This window comes from Acanthochromis polyacanthus, chromosome 8, assembly GCF_021347895.1.
Source record: "Acanthochromis polyacanthus isolate Apoly-LR-REF ecotype Palm Island chromosome 8, KAUST_Apoly_ChrSc, whole genome shotgun sequence".
In the NCBI taxonomy this organism is placed as follows: Eukaryota; Metazoa; Chordata; class Actinopteri; family Pomacentridae; genus Acanthochromis; species Acanthochromis polyacanthus.
The window spans coordinates 28,922,727-28,937,842 of NC_067120.1; the positions used below are offsets into that span (position 1 = coordinate 28,922,727).

General features: G+C 40.9%; 1 protein-coding gene across 1 annotated transcript in view; it reads right to left on the bottom strand.

Moving 5' to 3' along the window:
• ntrk3a (neurotrophic tyrosine kinase, receptor, type 3a) overlaps positions 1–15,116 on the bottom strand; it is a 163,079-nt gene that overhangs the window by 56,845 nt on the left and 91,118 nt on the right. The window lies entirely within an intron of this gene.

A 15,116-nucleotide genomic window follows, 5' to 3' on the forward strand; every position in this document is an offset into this window, starting at 1 on the left:
CAAATCATAAAAGGCCAGACTGGAATTTCCCAGACTGCATGTTGACAAGCCACAAAGCATCTGGGAGAATGTCCTATGGAAAGACGAGACAAATCTGGAATTTTTTTGGCAAGGCACATCAGCTCTGTGTTCACAGATGCAAAAATGAAGCATATCAAGTAGGGCTGGGTGATATGGTAAAAAAATAAAATCTCGATTTTTTTTTTAGTCATCTTGGACGATTACGATTTTAATTGATTTTTGTTGTTTCTTTGCAGTCTGTTTGCTATGGCTAGTGCTAGCCATAGGGTTGCCACCTTTCAGAAACGAAAATAAAGGACACCCACCACAACTCCTCGGGGCCACAGTTCAGTAAAAATGAAAAGACAGTCACAGATTCAGACTTCCGGCATCAATAACTCATTAGACATATTGTCAAAACATAAACGATGCCTCTTTCCCATTGTCGTAAGGCAGACAATGTGCTACAAGCCCAGTTTTATCAAAGTAGCTGTCTATCAAGCTGCAGGAATAACACTGGTGTCAACTGGAGCCAGTTGAAGGCTGCAGTGATTCTGTTGACACTACAGTGTATCAGAGTGAGGTTATTGAATATTTGTGTCTCTCTTCGCTGTTGCAGCAGTTGTGCAATTTGCATGTGGTCCCTGTTCACAGCCGGCTGCTCATAGACACCAATGTTATTTCTGCAACTTGAAAGACAGCTACTTTTGATAAAACTGGGCTTATAGCACAACATCTGCCTTACAACGATGGGAAAGAGGCATTGTTTATGTTTTGACAACCTACATCTAATATGCTATTGATGCTGGAAGTCTGAATCTGTGAATATCTTTCCAACTTTACCAAACGCGGGGCCCCAACCACCCAAGGAGTGGTATATTTAATTTTGAAAAAAGCATTTAGTCATACTTAAAGCTATAAGTGCTTTATTAACACAAAACTAAGAGTTTTGTATTGTTTTATGATCACAGGTTCTGTCTAAAAAGAGGTGGCATCATTTTAAGCAGTGAAACCATACTAATAAAATGTAATGGCCAACCAGTGTGCAATACTGGATTCTGCAAAAACAGAATGCAGAATACTGGACAAAGAAATTCTCTACAGATATTTTTCCCATCTAAATCTTTTCTTAACAAAATGAATGTATTAACTTATTTATGTGTGTATGAATGTATTTACTGACTTATTTATTTAGTACCGTTAACATATCAGAGTTCTGAGTGAGTTTTTCTTTAGATTAGTAAAGGCCATTTATTGATCACATATAGGCTATTAAATAAATGATATTTAAAAAAACAAAAGCATTTAAAATACTATTAAACAACTTAGGCATTTATTGAGTCGCTAAAATACTGTAGAGTCTACGGCCGCATTAGTCTGACTATAATCATCCTCTGGTAAATTCACAACCATGTACTGATGTCCCTTACCAAAGGGACTTCAGGAGATGAATATATGATGATAAACTGTGACCTGCTGGTTGGGTTCTCTCTGTTCTCATGTTTCTTACATGTTGGTCTCCTGGTGCTGCCTGACTTCAGCTAGTCTATGAGCAACAGAAACCACAGTTTGTCCTGTACCGATTGCCAGAGTTCCAGTCTTCCCACTCACGCCTGTGCTTTAGAAAACGTTTTTGCTTCTTTGGACGTGGTGGAGTTTCGGGTGTAGACATTTTTAAACACGTGGGAGCAGCAGCGTCTGTAACCAGAAAACCCGCGGCAGAACCGGCAAACAGACCTGCTGGACCTCACATCGGGTCCTCGCTACACAGGTCTAAGGAAGCTGCCCTTAATATTTCCTGTGTTTTATTTTGTTTATTAAGCAGTTTTGATGCGTGTGTGACAGACGTATATAGGACATTTATGAAAATATGGAACAATTAGCGACTACAATTATTGTCAAATAAAGGACGATTCCGTATTTTACGGAACGGGTGGCAACCCGAGCCATGCCGCACTCCCGTAGCTGCGGGCACTTTTCCCATTCTTTAGGATGCCTCTGCTGGAGGTGCTGAAAGAAGTTAGTTTTGCTGCTACTCTTCATTTTTGCAGTACTTTTGCAAACCTTGCACATGACTGTAGTTTGCTCTGTGTCAGTCTTGTCAAAGCCAAACCACTTCCATATATTCGATGTAACATGAGGCCCTTTTCTCGCGACCAACTCTTTGTCTGCTGTTCTGTCCGCCATGACGGGGGTGGGGGTGTGAGTGTTTTGGCGGAAGGAGATGAGAGGCGGATGCAAACGCCAGTGCACAAGTCATGAAAGGCAGAAGAAGAATCTGTATTGTTATATATTTAAGCTCACCTCGATTTTACGATTTCGCAAATTTTCAAATCGTCAGGTTTTAAAAATGCGAATTAATCGAATTAATTCGATTTATCATCCAGCCCTAATATCAAGTAAAGAACACCGTCCCTACTGTGAAACATGGAGTAGGCTCTGTTATGTTCTGGGGCTGCTTGACTGCATCTGGCACAGGGTGTCTTGAATCCGTGCAGGGTACAATGAAATTTCATGACTATCAAGGTATTCTAGAGAGGAATGTGCTGCCCAGTGTCAGAAAGCTTGGTCTCAGTCGCCGGTCCCAAGCCCGGATAAATACAGAGGGTTGTGTCAGGAAGGGCATCCGATGTAAAACTTTGGCCAAATCAAGTGTATGACTTCCATACCGGATCGGTCGAGGCGTGGGTTAACAACGACTGCCATCGGCGCTGTCGACCTACAGGGTGCCGGTGGAAAATGGACGACTGTTGGTCGAAGAAGGAGGGGAGGAAGGTGTCTTCGTAGGAAGAGAGCGAAGAAGATACACCAAGAGTCAAGGACTGAGCGTAGGGACTTTGAATATTGGAAGTATGACAGGAAAGAGTACTGTAGGAGCCAAATGCCCATATATATATGTGACCAATAGGTGTCACTGTTGGTTCACAAATCAAGGTGGGAACTCAATATAGGGGGGAACCTTTGTTTGAAGGTTAGTTTGCTAGACGGACGAGCACACGTTTGTTGACCGCTATTGACGGCCTGCTTAATGCAGCTTGATACAAGAGTTTTTATTGTCGACGTGAAGATAAACTGCTGTTTTTTTTGTTTAGCATTTTTGTGAGAAATAAAGGATGATTTTTTATATAACGCCAAGCCTGCCTCCTTCGGTGACCTTTTAACAGTTTTAAGATAAGCAGTGCCAAAGCGCGTCAGCTAACATGTTCCGTCGGCAAAGAAGCAGATCAGGTTGGTAAACGCTGATACAAGTACTTTGAAGAGTTGATGAATGAGGAAAATGAGAGAGAACGAAGAGTAGAAGAGGTGACTGTTGTGGACCAGGAAGTAGCAAAGATTAGTAAGGGTGAAGTGAGGAGGGCATTGAAGAGGATGAAGAGTGGAAAGGCACTTGGTCCTGATGATATACCTGTGGAGGTATGGAAGTGTCTTGGAGAGGTAGCAGTAGAGTTTCTGACTGGGTTGTTCAACAGGATCTTAGATAGTTAGAAAATGCCCGAGGAATGGAGGAGAAGTGTGCTGGTGCCCATCTTTAAGAACAAGGGAGATGTGCAGAGTTGTGACAACTACAGAGGAAGAAAGCTGATGAGCCACACGATGAAGCTATGGGAAAGAGTAGTTGAAGCTAGACTAAGGGCAGAGGTGAACATCTGTGAGCAGCAGTATGGTTTCATGCCAAGAAAGAGTACAACAGATGCAATATTTGCTTTGAGGATGTTGATAGAGAAGTACAGAGAAAGTCAGAAGGGGTTGCATTGTGTCTCTGTACACTGCTCAAAAATATTAGAGGAACACTTTTTAATCTAAGTATTGCATCAAATCAGTGAAACATGTGGAATACCGATCTGGTCAAGTAAGTAACTGAGGGACTTTTTAGTCGGTTTCAGCTGCTTTGGTGTTCATGAAATTAACAACAGATGCACTAGAGGGGTAACAATGAGACCAACCCCAAAACAGGAATGAGTTTACAGGTGAAGGCCACTGACATTTTTTCCTTCCTAATATTTTGGGAACACATTTGGAGAATTATGCCGCATACCCTTGGTCAACAGATCCAATGACATGCATGTCATTTTATTTGGGTGACCTATCAGAAGGAACAACAGGAAACAATAAATACCTCCTGAAGATATTAACTGTAGCAGCAAAAAAGTGATCATTCATAAATGGTTACAAACCAGCCCATCCACAGTAGACAACTGGAAGGAAATTATTAAGGAGATTCATGAGATGGAAATACTGACTTTCCAAAATACTTCTTTTCTGAGACTAAGAAAAGATGTATACATTGCAAGATTGACAAAATGGCTAAAATACTTTTTTTTTTTTTAAATTTAGCATCAAGAGAGACCTGTCCTTAAAGAACATAAGACAACACTGAGTCACTGACAAACAACACTAAGGGACCTATACTAGACAATATAACAATGCAATATCACACTGAGTTCCAGACAAACTGTGTCATGTCTATGTTGACGCTTTGCACAGCATAGACATTATGCAGAGCGTGAAGCAATAAAGTTAAAATGTAACAACACTAAGAACAAGAACAAGTCCTAAAAGACGATATTTCCATAGTTTTTAAAAGATGTTTGAAGTCCTCCAAGGGAATCAAGTGGGACAGCTTCAGACTCCGCTGTAGTGAGTTCCAGGCTGTGGGAGCAGAGTAAGAAAAAGCTGTCTTGCCGAGCTCTGTGCGGACTGAGGGGACAGTGAAAGTAATGAAGTCCTGGGAACGTAGACTGACTGAATTATTTATGTGACATGAAAGAGGATAAATATGTAGGCAGCAGACCAACTATGGATTTGTAAATGAAATGATACCAGTGGAGAAGTCTGTGCGTGGACAGTGATGACCAGTTAACCAGGGAGTACAAAGTGCAGTGGTGTGTGAGAGGTTTACAGTCTGTTATAAAGCTAAGTACTCCATGATATGCAGCATCCAACAGTTTGAGAGAGTGGGTTGGGACATTCATGTAAACAATATCTCCATAATGAACAACAGGAAAGAAGGTGGCAGCAACAAGCTATTTCCTGGAATTAAAAGAAAAACAGGATTTGTTCTTGAAAAAGAAACTCAACTTTAATTTCAGTTTCTTTAAAAAATGTTTGGAACTCGGCAGGTGAACCCAAGCAGCAGGCGTAGACAGGCAGGTGAATTACAAAGTATTTATTAAACAGAAAATAACAGAGGGAGACACTCCTTAAGGGAGGCACGGGGAATAAACAGAACGGGGAAAACTAAACAGAACTAACTAAGGGTGGACCAGACGGCCGGTATAAAAGCTAGAACAAAACTAAATTAATGGGGAAGGTGACTCACTTATTGTCTGGGGTTTGGAAGGCAGAAGAGGGGCGGAGCTGACAGAGCCCGTGGAGGGAGTGTGGCGATGGAAGGGAAGCAGGCAAGGTAATCCAGAGGGGAGACAGAGTCCGGGAAGCGGGGGAGCAGGCAAGGTAATCCAGTGGGGAGACAGAGCCTGGGGAGCGACGTGCAGGAGACAGTGAATGGTATACAGCATGCAGCAGAGTGCGTCGTGTAGCATGGAGTGTGAGGCAATGAACCAGTGGTGAGCCGTGAGGAGAGTCAGGCTTATAAGCTGCCCTGATTGAAACTCACGCCGGCTGTGCTGGAAGCACAGCTGCTCGTCGTTAACTTGATGAGTCAGAGCACAACAGCGGGAGGGGGCGTGGCAAAAAAATGTTTTGATGCGCGTTATAAAACAGACTATTATCAACTGTGAAGAAGAGGTATTTGTAAGAGGCCACAAACTCAATACGGGTACCTTGTGCAGTTGTAATACCAGGGAGAACTTCTGGCAACTTCTCTTTACCGGAAAACATCATAAGTTTTGTTTTGTCAGCATTTAACACTAGTCTAAGGTTTAACAGATGTGACCGAATGATGTCAAATCCTGACTAAAGATATTCAAACACAAGGGCAACAGTGTTTGCACAACAGTAAATGATTGTATCATCAGCATAAAGATGAACAGATGCATTTATGTTTTGACCCACATTGTTGACATAAATAGTAAAGAGAGTGGGGCCTATGACAGAACCTTGTGGCACACCTTTCATAATGCCAAGAAAGGAAAGACCACAGAGTTGTACATATTGATTACGATTGGTGAGATAATTTGAGAACCAGCCAACAGCTTGATAGGTCTATATGATGGTCAATGGTATCAAAAACCATCGACAAATCAATGAAGAGTGCTGCACAATAGTTCTTGACCTCCAAGGCTTCCACAATATAATTTAAAACTTTCATTGATACAGTTACTGTACTGTGTAGCTTCCTAAAACCAGACTGATGAGGAGATAAAACACTGTTTAAATTCAAGAACTCCTTGATCTGGTCATTCATCAGCCTTTCAAGAACCTTAGTGAAGATACAGAGTTTGGAATAGATCTGTAGTTGTTTAACTGTGTAGGATCACCGCCTTTCAGTAGAGGAAGTACAAAAGCCGATTTCAGAACATCAGGAATGACATTGCTTTAGACAGAAAGACTGAAAATATGTGATACTGATATTTGCTGCCAGGCACAAAAAGTTAGGAGGAAGGTAGTCAGGACCTGCATTTTTTTTTGTGTGTCTAGGCCCTTTAAAGCCTTCCAAACCTCTCTGACAGAAAAAGGTGTGAAGGTAAAAGTCTTTCTACCTGAGGAATGACTCATAGAGGGAAATTTGTCTGATTGACCATCAGACACTGTGTCAAACAAGGAGCTGGATGCAACAAATTGTTTCTTCAAAGTAGTATCTCAGATTTATCTGACACAGAGACAGAGTCAGCTGTACAGATCTGATTCATCTTGTGTAAGAGGCTTGCTAGCTCAGAAGTGAACCAAGGGCTTTCACGTCCTTTCACCCTAAACAGTCAAAAAGGAGCATGTTTGTCTTTAAAATAACTAAAATTATCATAAAAATACGTCCAAGCAAGATGAGTGTCATCAATCAATTAAATACGACCCCAGTTAAAATGAAATAAATCATGAAAGGTTTGTTCACTAAAGTGCTCAAGATTTCTCTTACTAACGATACAGGGCTTAGAATGGGGGATTTTGGTGTCTCTGACTGCCCCGACCACACAATGATCACTGAGATCATTATCAAAAACCCCTATTGCTGAATATTTATGTGGCATACTAGTCATTTAACGATCAATAAGAGAAGATTTGTCTGGATATATGGGGTTAAGACGAATGGGACTTTCAACTGTGTGAAATTCAACGACATATGATGTGCTTAGAAATCATCAGATATATGTGAAAGCCAGTCCCAATTGAAATCACCTGCCAGGATGATTTCCTTAAAGTCTAATTGAGATAAGTGTTTTACTAACTATTGAGATAAGTGTTTTACTTGTCAGTAGTATGGTTGGTGCAACTATGTTGACCAAAGACAGATTACAGGTAACCTTTAACAAAAGCTAAATACCCTTTGTCACATTAATGGCAATCCGAGCTGCAAGAACACCACACTTTTCCAAGGTTTCATAATCATATCATCAAGTTCCACACAGTCAGCTCAATACTCAAATTTGAAGCTGCCTGTTGCTCTGAGCCGACTTCAGCTATTTATAGATACTTTTTAAACTGTTTTCCATCAAAAACTGATTGCAAACAATCAACAGTTTTAACATTTGTTCACATGTTGCACATGACAAAGGTAAATGAATCCTTCCAAACTGTTAACATTGTCTGAAAACTGCTAGCATACAGAAGATATTTTCTCATTAAACCTGGTCCATTTTTATTTAAGAATGAGGTAGTCAGTCTAGAGACTTTGAATGACAGCCACACACACAAACAACCTAACAGGCCCTGCCAACTCATGGCAGGAACTCCCCCTACAGTATACAAGAGGCCCACGGACAGCCTGTTTGATGGAAGCCAGTATTCATTTTCTGATGGAAACTGTTTATTGTTTTGGATTGCAAGCATATGTCTGAGAGAACTCCAGTTAACACATGATTAACAAGGAATTGAAGGTTATCGCTTTTAATGCAAATAGTTTGACTAACTCTATCAAGAGAAGCAAAGCAATATCTATGGTAAAGAGGGAGAAGGCACAAGTTACATCTTTGCAAGATACTCACTTAACAAGCCAAGAGCATGAAAATATAAATCAGAAAATGGGTTTTTGACACACTTACTACTTATTGTTCAAAACAAGACGGAAAAGTGGTGCAGATATTCTGACACCAAGTACTGTTCATTTTGAGCTTCTGTCAGAAACCAAAGATAAAAAGGGCAGGCGTATCATGGTGAAGGGTGAATTAGATGATAAAGAGGGGACTTTGTTAAATGTCTATGTGCCTCCAGGTAGCAACAGGGGGTTCTTTAAACATTTTTTTTTAATTAATTATATTCCAAACTGCTGGAGTCTTGATTTGCACAGATAACTTCAACATGAGTCCATGTGGGAAATCCAGGGGGAAAACCTAAGTCCAAGTGGGGACGTGCAGTCTGGAGGTAAGCTGGGGTCTAACAGTCTATGGTCTGGTGGAGCGTGACTGAAAGAACCAGGCTCATAAAGTGTGCAGGTGAGGTGGTGGGCAGGTGAGCTGATTACTACAATGAGTGCCAAGTACAGTAGTAGGCTGAGTATAGGCAGGTGAAGCAGGGAGAGCAAGAGGGTGAGTGAGAGAGAGAGACAGGCAGACAGATGCAGAAACAGACAGACCCCAACAGAGGGAGCTAGAGGGACAGGTAGAGAGAGAGAGAGAGAGAGAGAGAGAGAGAGGGGAGAGAGAGATCAAGGAGAGCGAAAGAGAAAAATATTGAGAAGGAGGAAGAAAGGCAGGGACTGGAGCAGGGATAATAACACTTGGTTTGACAGATGTCGGGAGAGACTTTCACAGCCACTCTAGACAGTACACATTTTACTCAATCTGACATAATGCCTGTTGAAAGAGTGATTATTTACTTATGCATAATTCTAAGAGACATAGGTCAAAAGAATGTAAAATTGGTCAGAGGGACATATCATATCACTCCCCTGTCCATTTAAAATACACTTAGTCAGGGAAAAAATTATTAGACCACCCTTTTTACTTCAGTTTTTTGTTCATTTTAATGCCTGGTACAACTAATATTTGTTTGAACAAATATAATGATAACTAGGGCTGACTGATTTGTCGCGCGGCCAATTAAATTGGTCAATTTTAGTCCTTTTTGAAATAGTCATCATCAGTCGAAGTTTTGCCAATTAAACACCGGTATATACTTAATTTGTCATGAAACAGTGAACGATATTAAGTTGAGCTGCACAGAATGATGCCCTTGTGCAGTTTGTCCAGTACAGGGATCCATGACTCCATCCGGTCCTCACCGCTGTCTTCTCAGTAAGAGAGCTGACAGGTAAGTTTTAACACTATGAAACTAACAATGACTCAACATGTCTCCTGTTTCAGTTAACTCTCTTTGCCATGTGTCATGACGAGTGACGCCTGCTTCATTGCATTGGTCATGCTTTTCATTTACGTTGCATTGCTAAAATTGTGCTAACCTAGCTTAAGTTATTCCCTGTCTGTTTATGTTAGCAATAACCTCGCTGTAGTTATGCCAATCTAGCATAGCGCTACCTAACTGATATTTTGACATGTTCATGTTTGTTTCTTATACAAAGTTGTGAACCTTTCCACCAACTGGTTACACTGGTTACACTGGTATCTTCGGGAATGTATCTTCATTCATGCTTATGAAGGTTCCTCAAACTGGCCAGTAAATGTTGCCTCATAGTACTTTTGGATGCTTAAAAAAATTAAAACTGTCAGATACTTTACCATCAAGAGTTTTGAAATCTGACACTGATGGCCTGCATTTTGAAGTTATGCTCCAGCATACCTCGACCTTATGGTTCTATTAATTTTCTTCCGAGTTATTGCACTCGGCAAATACTATGCTTTTAAGTTATTTTATTATGGTAGAACAAAAATGGGTAAAATAAGAGTGAATTCATGCACCCACAACTCAAATAGACACTGCAGTTAAACTTTGTTTTCAAACTTTTGGGTCACCCTGTAGTTTGCCACCACCAGAGTGAGAATGTGTGAGTGAATGAATAATGGATCCATTGTGAAGAGCTTTGAGTGCCCAGAAAAGCGCTATATAAATCTAATCCATTATTATTATTATTGTTAACACGCATTGTGAAATATGTTAAGGGCATAGAGGCTCGGTAGGACCATTCACTACAGCAGAACTCTCCCCAACTGTCTTGTAACCCCATGCAGATGGATCTGAAGAAGGAAGCCGAGAGGGTGCGCTTGAAACCTGCGCAGTTCCAAGATCACCTCAATCAACTCTCGCGCACGCTTACTCCAGACCTTAAACAAAGGCGAATGGAACTGTACTCCCAACCCCCTCCCGACACTGATGATTTCACCTGCACAACATGTGGTCGAGTGTGCAGATCCAGCTAGTCCTAGTCCAGCTAGTACAGCTAGTCATAAACGCAGGCATCAGTCATTACTTTCAAATCTGAGGAAGTCATCATCTCATGAGATGGACAACAAGAGAGAGATAGTGGACATAAAATACCAACATGGAGATTAAATATTAGCATGCTAAATACTCTGGGTTCAAGGGAAAAAAAGAATGAGCTAAAAGCATACTTGGAAAATGACGATAATGGGAATGTGAACCCAGTGACACTGTGGGATGCTTCCAAGGCAGTTCTGAGGGGGAAAATTATATCAGAAATCACTTTTTCTCATAAGGTAAAAACTCAAGCACCAGTCTGGATTCATCCAAATAAGGCAGACTCAGGACAACATGAGAACTCTACATGTCACTGAATATATCAAAAGGGAAAACTTTGGAGCAATTTTACTGAGTATGGATGCAGAAAAAGCACTTGACTCAGTGAGATGGCGGTTCCTCTACAAGGATATGGAAAAATTTGGTTTTCATAAAAAGTTAAGAGCATCAGAACATTACACACGTGGACAAAATTGTTGGTACCCCTCAGTTAAAGAAGGAAAAACCCACAATTCTCACTGAAATCACTTGAAACTCACAAAAGTAACAATAAATAAAAATTTATTGAAAATTAAATAATCAAAATCAGCCATCACTTTTGAATTGTTGATTAACATAATTATTTAAAAAAACAAACTAATGAAATAGGGCTGGACAAAAATGATGGTACCCATAACTTAATATTTTGTTGCACAACCTTTTGAGGCAATCACTGCAATTAAACAATTTCTGTATTTGTCAATGAGCGTTCTGCAGCTGTCAACAGGTATTTTGGCCCACTCCTCATGAGCAAACAGCTCCAGTTGTCTCAGGTTTGATGGGTGTCTTCTCCAAATGGCATGTTTCAGCTCCTTCCACATATGTTCAATGGGATTCAGATCTGGGCTCATAGAAGGCCACTTTAGAATAGTCCAACGCTTTTCTCTCAGCCATTCTTGGGTGTTTTTGGCTGTGTGTTTTGGATCGTTGTCCTGTTGGAAGACCCATGACCTGCGACTGAGACCAAGCTTTCTGACACTAGGCAGCACATTTCTCTCCAGAATGCCTTGATAGTCTTCAGATTTCATCCTACCTTGCACACTTTCAAGACACCCTGTGCCAGATGCAGCAAAGCAGGCCCAAAACATTACTGAGCCTCCTCCATATTTCACCGTAGGGACAGTGTTCTTTTCTTCGTATGCTTGGTTTTTGAGTCTATGAACATAGAGTTGATGTGCCTTACCAAAAAGCTCCAGTTTGGTCTCATCTGTCCAAAGGACATTCTCCCAGAAGCTTTGTGGCTTGTCAACATGCATTTTTGCAAATTCCAGTCTGGCTTTTTTATGAGTTTTTTTCAGCAGTGGTGTCCTCCTTGGTCGTCTCCCATGAAGTCCACTTTGGCTCAAACAACGACGAATGGTGCGATCTGACACTGATGTACCTTGGCCTTGGAGTTCACCTTTAATTTCTTTGGAGGTTGCTCTGGGCTCTTTGGATACAATTCGAACCATCCGTCTCTTCAATTTGTCATCAATTTTCCTCTTGCGGCCACGTCCAGGGAGGTTGGCTACTGTCCCGTGGGTCTTGAACTTCTGAATAATGAAGTTCCTGTGACTGTTGTCACAGGAACTTCAAGCTGTTTAGAGATGGTCTTATAGCCTTTACCTTTAAGATGTTTGTCTATCATTTTTTTTCGGATGTCCTGGGACAATTCTCTCCTTCGCTTTCTGTTGTCCATGTTCAGTGTGGTACACACCTTTTCACCAAACAGCAGGGTGACTACTTGTCTCCCTTTAAATAGGCAGACTGACTGATTATGAGTTTGGAAACACCTGTGATGTCAATTAAATGACACACCTGAGTTAATCATGTCACTCTGGTCAAATAGTTTTCAATCTTTTATAGAGGTACCATCATTTTTGTCCAGGCCTGTTTCATTAGTTTGTTTTTTTAAATAATTTTGTTAATCAACAATTCAAAAGTAATGGCTGTTTTTGATTATTTAATTTTCAATAAATTTTTATTTATTGTTACTTTTGTGAGCCCAGTGCTCTTTAATTTATTTATCGAGCAGCTTGCTCAAGCCATCAGATAAGACCGAGATCTAAAAGGCATTGTAATAAGAGACACAGAGTACAAAATATGCCTTTTTCTGGACAATGTTTTGGTCAGCCTCAAGAGTCTGTCGTTCCTAGATTATTGGATTTGATGCAGACATATGGAGCCTTGTCAGACTATCCTCTCAATATTGATAAGACACAGGCTTTGGTGTTCAATTTTACTCCATCTTAAAAATAAATATTAGTTTAACTGGCATTCTGCTTTTGTTAAATTTTCAAGTGTGACATTAACCAATCACATATCTCAGCTGTATTTTGAAAACTATGCACATATTAATACACATATAAAATAGGACCTTGATAGATGGGCCCCTTTGCCCCTGGATATTAGTAACAGAATAATGGTGATAAATACATCACTCAAATGTTCATCAAGACACTTGCCTTTTAGAGGGCTATGTACACCCCCTGTCAAAAGTTTTGAGAACCCGTCTCAAAACTTTTGACAGGGGGTGTATATAGTGGAACTGAGAGGCCACTCAACAAATTATGTAAAGGCAAAATGGAAAAAAGAACTGGGGTTTTGATTGCCACTAAAAAGTGGACAATCATTATTAACACAAATCCCAACTACCGCTTCTCATACATGGAGGGATTTCTCATGGAAAAGCTGTATTAGATATTTTATAACTTCAAAACAAAAGTCCAAACAGACTGGCACTCAACCCAAATGCTGGAGAGGATGAAGTAGACCAGAAGCATGTATTCTGATGCTCTGTTCTTAAACCCTTCTTGGCGTTTAAGAACAGAGCATCATGGCATTGTCAGAGACGTCCTTTGTTACGATATTCAATTTATTTGCATGAAATTTTATTGGGGGGATAAAAACCTAAAGTTATCAAAAAGGGACAGATATCTAAAAAAAAATCTTTATGTCAGCGAGCAAAAAGGCTGTAACAAGAGGATGGCTCAGTAGGGAACCTCCTACTGTCAACCATTTAGCAACCAAAATCACAAACATCCAATGTGTCTTTCAGTTTAGGACTCTAAAAGGACAAATACAATACTCCCTGGGAATAAAAGGACATGTACCTCTCAACAAGAGGTTATAGCTTGTTCTGTTTTTGATTTATCCATCCATCCATCCATCCATCCATTTTCTTCCGCTTATCCGAGGCCGGGTCGCAGAGGCAGCAGGCGAAGCAGGTCGTTCCAGACGTCCCTCCCCCTGGCAACGCTTACCAGCTCTTCCTGGTGGATCCCGAGGTGTTCCCAGGCCAGATAAGATATATAATCCCTCCAGCGAGTTCTGGGTCTACCCTGGGGTCTGTTTTTGATTTATGGTGTATGAAAACAATATTCCTAACTTACAGTCTCTACTATTATGCTCCTATCCTCTCAAATGTTGCTGTTCACAATACTGTTATACACTCTGTAATTGTGTGTTTTGTTTAGCCACTGTCTGTAAAAAAAATAAAAATTCTTTGAAAAATGAAAAATAAAGTTAAGACAGACAGGCCTACAGCATGGCAAGGGGGAAGTTCCAGAGAGGCATCAGACATGCGAAGCTGGCCTCCAAGCTGCACATCGAGGAGCAGTTTAACAACAAACCCTGCAGCATGTGGAAAGGCATCAAAGCACGGACGATCTACAACTATAGCAGCCTGCCACCTAGCCAGGATGCTGAGCTGCCTGATGCCCTGAACCACTTTTTCACCCACTTTGACACTCCTAGGGAGAGGTCTGTACCACACACTAACCCGGTCGCTGGGGAGGCGCCAGTGGTGCTGCTACTTGGAAAATGACAAGTCGGCATACAGGCAGGAGGTGGCACATCTGGCTGAGTGGTGTGATGACAACAACCTGATCCTCAGCATCTCAAAGACAAATGAGGTAATCACTGACTTAAGGAGATCAAAGGGAAGAAATGAGTTTGGATCCATATTTTCTTCTGGTGTAGCCTCTGCACTTTTGTTCATAAAGTCCTCTGTGAACAGCCGATTGTGACATCTTCACTCCAGCCCTCTGGAGGTTGTTGCTGATGTCACCAATGGTTGTTTTAAGGTATTTCTTTCCAGCTCTGACAATGTTTCTGCTGTTAACTACTGCTGTTTTCCTTGGTCTACCCACTGGACATCTGCTACTTAGTACACCAGTGGTTTCTTTCTTTTTCAAGACATTCCAAATAGTTGTACTGGCGATGGCCAATGTTTGTGCAATGGCTCTGATTGATTTCCCATCTTCTCTCAGCTTCACAATTGCTTGTTTTTCGCCCATAGATAGCTCTCTGGTTTTCATGTTGGTTACACCTTGAACGACAGATGCAGTCTGCACAGGCAACATCCAAAATTGAAACTGAATGTAGACATTGAACGCTATTTATTGTAGAATCAATGTAATAGGACACACCAGGGCAACAAAACACACGTCAGTCACGTTTCAATTTTTTTGCTCATTTGAAAAATGTGTGGGTTCAAATGAAAAGTGCTATCTTCTAAATTGTTCTAATTTGTCGTGAAATCCAAATACAATAGTAACTGACATGGTGCCCCTGCTCAATCTGTAAGTAGCTGCTGCATAATGTAAAACTCA